This window comes from Salvelinus sp. IW2-2015, unplaced genomic scaffold (genome assembly GCF_002910315.2).
Source record: "Salvelinus sp. IW2-2015 unplaced genomic scaffold, ASM291031v2 Un_scaffold220, whole genome shotgun sequence".
In the NCBI taxonomy this organism is placed as follows: Eukaryota; Metazoa; Chordata; class Actinopteri; order Salmoniformes; family Salmonidae; genus Salvelinus; species Salvelinus sp. IW2-2015.
The window spans coordinates 176,594-186,251 of NW_019942526.1; positions in this window are offsets into that span (position 1 = coordinate 176,594).

Below are 9,658 nucleotides of genomic sequence, written 5' to 3' on the forward strand. Positions count from 1 at the left end.
TTTCTCTCTCTCTTTTCTCTCCCTCTCATTTTCTTTATTGCCATATTTCTCTCTCGTTCTCTCAGTATTTTGCCCTCTCTGCCTCACATATATTGTCTTGAGGAGCATGTCTCTTTCTCCCTCTCTTTCTATAATCTCTATGTCTTTTGTCCAGTTTTTTTGCAGTGTCATCTATCATGGGACCCACATTGTGTAATCAGGCGGTCAATGAGACAGTAATACTGAGGGATGTGTCCAGGTCTGAACTCTAGCTGCCAGGACTGATTAAGATCCGTTATCTGTTCTGTGTGAAGCTAAGCTTTGTCCTCCGTGGACCTAATGACAGAATCAGAGGACATGCAGGTTTCTAGAAAGGAGAGGCTCAGTGAGTAGGGACTCAGTCACCATCACTAGCTAGATTACTTTCTGTGAAATTTACAAAATATAGGTCTGGCAATTATTAAGCAATTATAATTTTGTGAAATAATGTGAGATATATTTTCAATTTGGTAATGTGTAATGGTTTTCTTCTCTCCTCAAATAACTGCAATAATTGGAGAAAAAAATATTCCAGGCCATTATGGTTTACTGCATTATTATTAAGAAGAAACATAATATGTTTGGAAATGATGTATTGACGAGACACTCCAGGAGCTTTATTTACCTCCATAAATACAAACTCTATTGTCACCTCAACTAATTAAATTGGCTTCATAAAGAATAATGGACACGCAGTCATTCTTTGACTAGTGGTAGGTGGTAGGTACATAAATAATAGAGTATGTATTTAGAAGCATACACATAACCTTTCACTGTTGTCAAATGAAATGATAGAATGGTTGGGGAACAGTAAAAATAGTAGGTAGAGTCCCCTCCCAGTTAGAAGCTTCCCGTTCTCAGATGAAGACGTGTGTTGGTCGTGGTGTAAACAAAGATAGATACTGCATCATCATTGCTATGGCAGGTGTTTGACTGGATCCGGCCCTTATCTAAGATTGGCATATGGTTTCGTCTGGACAACGTAGCTCTGACCACCCTTAGCGGTTCTTCTTAACACTAACTGAAGTCTTCCAGAAGCTGTTAAAACATTATTGTGAGCTAGGTTTTTTATGCCTGTAGGCATATTCTTTTATCTCGCATTACAACAATTAAAATTGTCTGGAAGGTAAAACATAATGAATCAAAACTAATGGACTAGTGGGTTTCCATAGAAACCTGTATAATTATGATAATTAGCGAAGCGTGAACACCATTCCTCCAAATGAAGTAAATACACACCAAGAGAAAATGTATTCTACTGAGAGAAGAAAAGAGAAAAACAAAAGAAGAAAACTTTCCTCCTCTTCAGAAGTAATGGTGTTTATTTGAATATACATAAGCCTCTCTGTTTTTAATGATTAAAAAGAAGTAGAAAAAACAGTATACACTTGAATTGCTATTTTCGATTTTGTTGCTAATGAATATTCATGATGATTTATACATCTCATTACACTGTCTTAAACCTTGATTCCAAATTACTTTTTTTGGTCTGTGCCAGTCTGCAGTTTTGACCTCTCTAAATCACGGGTGCACCCAATCATAGACTATGCATTATTCAAAATGATAACTGAGTCAAGACAACACAACTAGCTAGCGTGGGAAGAGCTACTTCTGTGGTGAATGTTATTTTTGTGTATTTGGGCACATTTCAAAATGTTCTATTTGGTTGAATAATGTTAATGTTTAGTTGTATAATGTTAATTTGGTATAAAATGTGATGGGGCCACCATGAACCAGACAAGGGCCCCTCAGATAAATAACATTACTGAATGTATAACTGAATTTATAACTGAATGTATTACTGAATGTATTACTGAATGTATTACTGAATGTATAACTGAATGTATTACTGAATGTATTACTGAATNACTGAATGTATTACTGAATGTATTACTGAATATATTACTGAATGTATTACTGAATGTAAAACTGAACGTATTACTGAATGTATTACTGAATGTATTACTGACTGTATAACTGAATGTAAAACTGGATGTATAATTGAATGTATTACTGAATGTATTACTGAATGTATTACTGAATGTATTACTGAATGTATTACTGACTGTATAACTGAATGTAAAACTGGATGTATAATTGAATGTATTACTGACTGTATAACTGAATGTATTACTGAATGTATTACTGAATGTATTACTGAATGTATTASTGACTGTGCATCAGTCAACATTCTGTGTATTTTGGGCTGTTGTTTGTATGATTATTGTTTCTGTGTGTTGTACATGAAGTTCTTGCTCCCTGACAGGTCGTCATTGTAAATAAGAGTTTGTTCTTAATTGTCTTACCTATATATATAAAACAATATATATTTCACCTTTATTTAACCAGGTAAGCTAGTTGAGAACAAGTTCTCATTTACAACTGCGACCTGGTCTTATATCAGAATCGTATCATGTAAATTAGTTGGATGTTATTCTAAATCACAACACACACCGAACACATCCTCCACACTTGTCTCTTTGTATTTATCTCAGTGTCCTCAGATGTGACTGTGTTGCCTTTGAACATTCATGAAGCCACTCTGTTCCAGTCGTCTGTTTAAAATGGCGGAGGTCAGCGGTGTGGAGTCAGTGACTGGCGTCACCTGTCACTGTCCCCCTGACACACTGACCCCCACAGTTCAGCCACGCTTGACATGAGTTCCCCATGGGCCTCGTCACGTGTCCAGGGATGGGTTGGTGGGGAGAGGTACGTTACTTGAACCATAGTCGCCGAGTCAGAGGGAGATGATGTAGTGTTGTCTAGATGTGAACTCTGCCTCGACTATGTTACCTGTCAGCCTCTGAGAAATCTTACACTGATGATATATTGTCCTTGTGAATATTCTATGTTTCTTTTCATGACATTTCACAAATAGCTAGGGTCCTTACTGCTATGCTCTTTCTACCCTAACACACATTGTTAGACTTGTCCAGATGTGCCTTGACTAGATTTTGGTGTAAATCTCCCATTGAACACAAATACTCAAGTTGCACGTATCTCATGTATGGAGTCTTTATTACGATGCTAATGAAAAGCAGCCTAACTCTCCTCTCCTCTCCTCTCCTCTCCTCTCCTCTCCNCTCTCCTCTCCTCTCCTCTCCTCTCCTCTCCTCTCCAAGGCCAGTCCCACCCCTCTCACTGTCTCACCGCTAAATGTATTGACCAGACTATCATTCCTCTTCATTGAGAATAGCAGACATTGAAATTCTGACCCATATTAGCAGGGTAGTTGTGAGCTTATTGATCAGTGCATTGATAGGTTAAAAGGTATTTATCATTTCAGAGTGCTCAGCAGATGTTATAATTGATAGATATTGATGGAAGCAGGTATTGAGCTCAAACACAGTAGAGTAGCTAACTGTAGGACTATAGGGAGAATGTGATTTAAAAAATGTATACAGCCTTATGTGTCCTGAGTGTCCTCTAAGGTCTAACACTCTTCTCTACAACATTTAAGAACTTAAGGAAAATAGATATGTAGATATGTGGCTGTAATTGAAAGCTATTATCATAATGCACTCCATCTTGTATATTATTCCGATTCAAATAGCCTCATTTGAATGGATCACATTTCACAGTCCTCTGCGTTGATTGCAAATAGAAGGAGAGAATGCAGATCGCTGCTTTGAATTACACATGTGAAGAGCTAGGATGAGGACTTGTCTTTTGCGCCTGTCTACAAGTTCTTGCAATTTATGCTGCAATTTAGAAAAGTTCAATATTTGATGTACCCACTACTGTGCTATTACTGTAAAAGGGAATTATCTGAGAATCACTTAAATTGGGGCTTTGTTTKAAAAGTATTTTCAAGTGCCATTGTGAATCACATTGTTTTACCCATAAAATGGCTGCATATGTCATGACTGGAAATAACTCCAGCCTACAGCAGTCTTCTAGTAGCATTACATTAACGGTCTTCCCCTCTGACTGTGAGATGTGTAAGGCTCAGCACGTTCTCTAACCCATCCCTCGATCCAGTGGACTGGCTTTTATCACCTCTAAACAGCTGAGGTAGTCACTCCACTCAGTCACCTCTACCTAGCTGAGATAGAGTCACCCCACTCAGTCACCTCTACCCAGCTAGATAGAGTCAACCCACTCAGTCACCCTACCTAGCTGAGATAGTCACCCCACTCAGTCACCTCTACCTAGCTGAGATAGAGTCACTCCACGCAGTCAACCTCTACCTAGCTGAGATAGTCACCCCACTCAGTCACCTCTACCTAGCTGAGATAGTCACCCCACTCAGTCACCTACTAGCTGAGATAGAGTCACCCCACTCAGTCACCTCTACCTAGCTGAGATAGAGTCACCCCACTCAGTCACCTCTACCCAGCTGAGATAGAGTCAACCCACTCAGTCACCTCTACTCAGCTGAGATAGTCAACCCCACTCAGTCACCTCTACCTAGCTGAAATAGTCACCCCACTCAGTCACGCTCTACCTAGCTCAGATAGTCACCCCACTCAGTCACCTCTACCTAGCTGAGAATAGATTCACCCCACTCAGTCACCTTTACCCAGCTGAGATAGAGTCACCCCGCTCAGTCACCATCTACCTAGCTGAGATAGAGTCACCCCCTCGAGTCACCTCTACCTAGCTGAGATAGATTCACCCCACTCAGTCACCTCTACCTAGCTGAGATAGAGTCACCCCACCTTAGTCACCTCTACCTAGCTGAGATAGTACCCCACTCAGACACCTCCTACTTAGCTGAGATAGTCAGCCCACTCGTCACCTGCTACCTAGCTGAGAGATTCACCACTCAGTCACCTCTACCTAGCTGAGATAGATTCACCCCACTCAGTCACCTCCACAAGCTGAGATAAGTCCACGCCAGCTCCAGTCCACCTCTACCCAGCTTAGATAGATTCACCCCCACTCAGTCTCCTCTACCTAGCTGAGCTAGTCACCCCACTCAGTCACCTCTTACCCAGCTGAGAAAGAGTCACCCTGTCAGTCAGCTCTACCCGCTGAGAAGAGTCACCCTGTCAGTCACCGCTACCCAGCTGATGTAGAGTCACCCCAGTGAGTCACCTCTACCCAGCTGAGAGTCACCCTATCAGTCACCTAGTACCAGCTGAAAAAGAGTCACCCCAGACAGTCAGCCTCTACCCAGCTGAGATAGAGTCACCCAAGTCAGTCACCTTTATCCAGCTGAGAAAGAGTCACCCTGTCAGTCACCTCTACCCAGCTGAGAGAAGAGTCACCCTGTCAGTCACCTCTACCCAGCTGAGAAAGAGTCACTCTGTCAGTCACCCTCTACCCAGCTGAGAACAGAGTCCACCCTCTGTCAGTCACCTCTACCCAGCTGAGAAAGAGTCACCCCGTCAGTCACCTCTACCCAGCTGTGAAAGAGTCACCCTGTCAGTCACCTCTACCCAGCTAGAAAGAGTCACCCCCGCAGTCACCCTACCCAGCTGCTGAAAGAGTCACCCTGTCAGTCACCTCTACCCAGCTGTGAAAGAGTCACCCTGTCAGTCACCTCTACCCAGCTGAGAAAGAGTCACCCTGTCAGTCACCTCTACCTAGCTGAGAAAAAGCCACCCCGTCAGTAACTGCTGAAATGGCATCTGGCTTTACTGCAGATGAATCTCCTCTCCTCCAACTGCTCAATTCTCCAGACCCATTTGTCATACAAACGTTTTCTGTTGTTGGAAATAAAGATCCTCTGCCCCTTGATCTCTGTAGGATTGCCACTGACTGACAACTCCCACAACTGCTCAGCCAATCATGTTCCTGACTCTCCACAAGCAAGGGCCCTCTGAGTGGTGGATCTCTCTAGGGGATTGACAGAGGTCCATACAGTACGTACCCCTGTAATATTTATTTATGTTGGAAATATCAAGATGCTTAGCTTGAACCTTGCTCCCCCCTGACCCCCTGTGGTCCTGCAATCATATTTCATGCTGAACCCTGTAATTGCAAACACTGTTGTATGTTCTACACCAGGAGAGAGAGAATAAAAATGCTAACCTCTACCAATGACGGATATGAGAGGACATTTATTTGTCGTCACGACCTAATGATAGACAGTTTTTAAAATCACGTTTATTCCTTTTTTCCGCTACAATAATAAAATAATAAAAGGTCATGACCCTTATTTGTTTGTCGTCCTGTCATTTATGAAAATGTGACTCGTTTCAGGAAACTAGGCGTATGTCGCATGTCACTACTTCACAGGAGAGCCATTTGAATGTAAACATGTATTTTTTATCAAAATAGTTTTTTGGGGTAGAAATGCCTTCTGGAACATGAACTTTCATGTGCCTTAATAACATGCTTGTATTCCATCCATAAATACGAATAMAATTGTTTAATTACGAGCCTAGTTGGTTTAGCCATGGAAAAAGGCAGGAACCTTCCCACTAGCCATGATCGGCTGAGATAATGGATGGGCTGGACATGCCGGGAGATGAGTTTGGATTGGTCTGTCATGTAGAATGCTTCTGTCTATAATTTGAGCTGTTCAGTATGTGTTGACAGTCCTTTCTACCGCACCATTTTTTAAAGATATAACGTTAGCCATCGAGAACTACAAACGTTTAGCTACTTTTTGCAACAACATTGAATATAGCAGGCACTATCGATAGATCAGTAGGAAAAAGTGATTGGCTACTTTCTGCACACGCCACAGCCAGTGTGAACCGGAGTGACTTGGCACAACGCTGGCCAAACAAGACGTAGCTACAAACAAAACGGAGTTAAATGGTTCCAGTCTGCCATGAAGCGTTCATCCATGTATACGGGTAAGAGTCCAGCTAGCTTCCGTCCTCCTCTTGGTACATTAACTTCAATAAAAAACCTAGGAGACTCATGGTTCTCACTCCCTTCCATAGACTTGCACAGTAATTATGACAACTTCCGGAGGACGTCCTCCAACCTATCAGAGCTCTTGCAGCATGAACTGACCTGCCCACCCAATCAAAGGATCAGAGAATGAATCTAGTACTGAAAGCATAAGCTACAGCTAGCACTGTAGTGCATAAAATGTAGTGAGTAGTTAACTCAAAGAGAGAAAGACAATAGTTGAACAGTTTTCAACAAATTAATTTATTGAGAAACTAGAGAGAGAGAAAATTCGTATTTTTTTCACTTTCAGTTTCACTTACTTAGCTATCAAAAATAGCTGAATAGTTTAGTTACTCAAACACCCGGCTCAAACAGAGGGATGTTATGTTAACTAGCGGGCTATGACTATCCAACACAACACTGGAACTCTTCCAAGTCAAGGTAAGCTTTTGGTTTTTTAAATTTATTGCCACCTGGGCTTGACAGTGTAACTGATTACTGACTATACACTGTAACGTTACTGCATGATTGTAGCAGGTTTACTAACGTATTAGTTCTATTAGCTATGCTGACTATGACGTTACTTTAGCTAATATGGTGACAACGATGTAGGCTGTGTGTAGCGGTTATGACATGGTTTGGCTTGTAAAGTTTTTTTCACATACAGCTGATGTGTTGTTCATACAGCTGATGTGTTGTCCACAAACGAAGGGAAAAGGTGAGAGGAGGAGACTGCATAGAGGCGAGAATGAATACAACCTGGCTGCTATGATCAGGGGTGTATTCATTCTGCCAATTCTGTTGAAAAACGTTTCTTAAACGGAAGCAAACGAAACAGGGATTAAAAATACCTGAATTTGTCCAATAGAAACTCTTGTTTGCAACTGTTGGACTAATGATTACACCCTACATAAGCTAGATGCAGGCAAGAGTGAGAAAGGCGGTATTGAATGTGTCACTGTCTGTCCATGTGTCACTGTCTGTCACTTCAGATACTGTCACTTCAGATATTTATCTCGACCTGTGTGCACCCATGATGTAAATTGTCATTCATAGGCCAATCACACCAATCACATCATACCACACCTACCACCAATCACATCATACCACACCTACCACCAATCACATCATACCACACCTACCACCTACCACCAATCCCATCATATCACACCTACCACCAATTACATTATACCACACCTACCACCTATCACATCACACCACACCTACCAACTACCACACCTACCACACCTACCACCAATCCCATCACACCAGTGTATTTAAGTACTCTAAACTTAGTTCATCAGAAATATTCCACCGTCCATTTCATGGGGCATCTGACCTCAAGTAGATATATCTCTCTATAATCATCTAAAATAGATATATCTCTCTATAATCATCTAAAATAGATATATCTCTCTATAATCATCTAAAATAGATATATGCTCTCTATACATCATCTAAAATAGATATATCTCTCTATAATCATCTAAAATTGATATATCTCTCTATAATCATCTAAAATAGATATATCTCTCTATAATCATCTAAAATTGTTATGTTTGTCTGCTTGAGATGTTCAATATTAAAATATTTCTCTAGATGCTTATCTGCAGCAAGGCAATTATTATTGTATGATACATCATTTCACAACAACACTATGACTGAATGAAAACAATTCCTGATTTACCAGCAGCAAAATGACTCATTTCTGTCATGATCGTATCTGTAATCAGTTCATTCCTAGTTTATACTTGTCAACTCATGGTTGCCTCATCACCAATAACAAGTTAATTAAATGTTTATAATCACTTCTATAGAGTCAACCCTTATCTCACACTTGATGTCACTTCCTTGTCATATCGTTGTGTGCCATATTAAGAGGATGCAGGGCTAAATGCAGCATTACAAAAAGTGTGGCTCAAAATGGATCCACCCTGCTATTGTTTTCTCAGAATGGATCCACCCTGCTATTGTTTTCTCAGAATGGATCCACCCTGCTATTGTTTTCTCAGAATGGATCCACCCTGCTATTGTTTTCACAGAATGGATCCACCCTGCTATTGTTTTCACAGAATGGATCTACCCTGCTATTGTTTTCTCAGAATGGATCCACCCTGCTATTGTTTTCACAGAATGGATCCACCCTGCTATTGTTTTCACAGAATGGATCCACCCTGCTATTGTTTTCACAGACAAAGAGCATGGTATGTGCGACTGGAAGCCATGCTGGTTACAGACAGGGAAATACAAGGTCGAGTATCGTGAGAATAGAAAACAGTGGACATGGATATGTCAAATGTCGAGGGATTACAGCACAGAAAATCCTGTGAGGCCGTGTTCCATCTGAGGAACCACCGAAGAGGGGGAGAGGAGGAGGAGGAGGAGACATGTGAGAGAAAGGGAGAGAGAGCCTTCCTCTGAGATCCCTCCACATGCTATCTTGCCATTCGCTGAAATCCAGAATCGTTTATTTCCCGTCCTTCTTTTCCCAAGCATGACTCTTTCTCACCAATCATCATGATTCCTCCAGTAGCACCATCCAAAAGGATGACAATACCCTGCATTCATTTTCATGCACATTGTTTCCTTTTACTGTGTTCATGATCTTTTTATGGGTCCAAAACACACGTATTACACACCTCAACTCCCCTCAATGTTTTTTCCCTTGTTGTCTCTGTGACACATTTTTGCTCGGTGTTCCGTCTCCAGCTGTGACCAGAAAACGTAGCAGTACAGCAGTCTGATGCAGTCAGTTTAAGGAATTACTTAATGCATCTATCTATCTATCTATCTATCTATCTATCTATCTATCTATCTATCTATCTATCTATCTATCTATCTATCT